Below are 2,189 nucleotides of genomic sequence, written 5' to 3' on the forward strand. Positions count from 1 at the left end.
ATTCTCCTTAGGTGAAACAAATAAACGTTGAAAGCTAAATATTTTCAAATAAATTCAAAATGTGCAGAGTTAATCCTGTAGAGTTTAGTTACATACATATGGCCCTCAATTATATAGATTAGGTTAACTTTTCAAGAAAATCACCCAATGATATAATTTGTTCTATGTGGAGTAGATGTCTTTGTCATACAAAAATACCAATACTACAGAGTAAGATTGTCAAATTTATCTATATAATATCATGATCTTAGGATATTGCTTATGATACATAGTATGGATTCCTATGCCAGGCATTACAGTGTAGTGCTTAAGATTTTGTGTTTCAATCACCCACAACTTGATTTGCTACTTAGCCATGATGTTAATTATCTAAGCAAGTTGTGGTTAATTATTTTACTGTATCTGAGTCTCAAGTTCCTTGTCTGAAAAGTTGAGATAACAATGCCTACACAAAGAGTGTTACATATTAAATAATATATGTACCATACTGAGAGATAATGACATATAGTAAGTGTCTAGTGAAGTAGTTATTAAAACAATACAATATTGGGACACTGTGGCCCAGGTGGGCCTCTAGTGATGTCAAGATGATCAGGTACCAGACCCCCAGCATTGGCCCCAAGTCTCACAGGGCTGAGCAAGGGTGGGCATTAGGTCACCTGAGCTATCCTGTTAGACCTTGAATGAAATATCCACAAGATGGCAGCAGCTGCGGGTAAGGCACAAAGGAGCTTGGTATGGTGCCTTGGCTAGTTACACTTGATATTCTTCAGGAAATATGCAGAAAAGAAAAGCACACATGTAAATAGATTGGAATCAATCTATTGGTGGACTACTTGTGTGACTACAAGGCAGTGAAGAATATGGAATTTTATCTTGAAAATGATGGCTAGATTCTACAAATACTTAGGAACCTTTGCAAAATCTCAAGGGCCCATGACTGTTTCAGCAATTCTTTAATAGTGAGCATAATTATTTATCTCAGGTAAATAAAGGCAAAGCAATAACTCCAAAAGACAATAACAAAACTTCAAAACCTGCCATTGTCAAGTACATTGTAAAGAAGGCCAAACAAAGGATAGTTCTGCAGAGATGGCAAGATGAACTCAGCAGAAGACAGAATAATAAAGGAGTGATATTTGTTGAAAATAGGGTTCACTTAGAAGGCCCACCTTCAGACTTCTGCTATATTGATGAATACAAACCAGCTCCTGGAATCAGCTTAGTAAATGAAGCTACCTTTTGTTGTTCATGCACAGATTGCTTCTTTGAAAAATGTTGTCTTGGTGAAGCTGGAATTCTTTTCGCTTATAGTAAAAACCAACAAATTAAAATCCCACCTGTTACTCCCATCTATAAATGCATCTCAGTCTGTCAATGTGGACCTCACTGTACCAATAGGATTGTACAAAAAGGCACACAGTAATTCACTTTGCATCTTTCACAGTATCAATGACCATGGCTGGGGTGTAAAATCCCATGTGAAGATTAAAAGAATGAGTTTTGTCATGGAATAAGTTGGAAAGGTAATCACAAGTGACGAAGCTGAAAGATGAGGGCAGTTATATGACAACAAATGATCTGGACTATGAATCTGATGAATTCACAGAGGATGCAGTTCAATATGGAACTGTATCTCATTTTGTGAATCATAGTAGTGACCCAAAACTTCATATTGTTCAATGTTTTCATTGATAACTTGACACTGGCCTTCCCTAAATAGCTCTGGGTTCCATGAGAACTATAAATGCTGGAGAAGAGTTGATTTTTGACAATCAAACAAAAAGTTCTGGGGATATATCTTCAGAGTTTATTGACCACAGCTCAGCCAAAAAGAGGGTCAGAACTGTATGTAAATGTGGAGCTGTGACTTGCAGAGGTTTCCTCAAATGAATTTTCAGGAAATAGAAATGATGATAATTGTAGTTTGTTTGTTTCTTTTTTCTAATGTTATCATTTAAAAAATAAGTATTTGGAACTCTTTTTTCATATTATCAAGATTATAACTATGTTAATTGACAATTCATGGTTCAAGGCATTTACCAAATGCATTACTGATGCCTCTGGAGAGAGGGCCACTGGGTTGCATAGACTGATCTGAAGTCTACATATTTAGTGCTTAGAGACTAAACATGGGAAAAAAAAAACTATTTATAGCTCAGCATATGCACACTTAGTTAAGAAGTCAA

At 35.9% G+C, this 2,189-nt stretch overlaps 1 pseudogene; it reads left to right on the top strand.

Moving 5' to 3' along the window:
- Positions 1-583: 583 nt before the first annotated feature.
- On the top strand, positions 584-1,893 carry LOC100616015 (histone-lysine N-methyltransferase SUV39H2-like; annotated as a pseudogene).
- The last annotated feature ends 296 nt before the right edge of the window (positions 1,894-2,189 follow it).

The sequence above is a fragment of the Pan troglodytes genome, chromosome 5 (genome assembly GCF_028858775.2).
Source record: "Pan troglodytes isolate AG18354 chromosome 5, NHGRI_mPanTro3-v2.0_pri, whole genome shotgun sequence".
Taxonomy (NCBI): Eukaryota; Metazoa; Chordata; class Mammalia; order Primates; family Hominidae; genus Pan; species Pan troglodytes.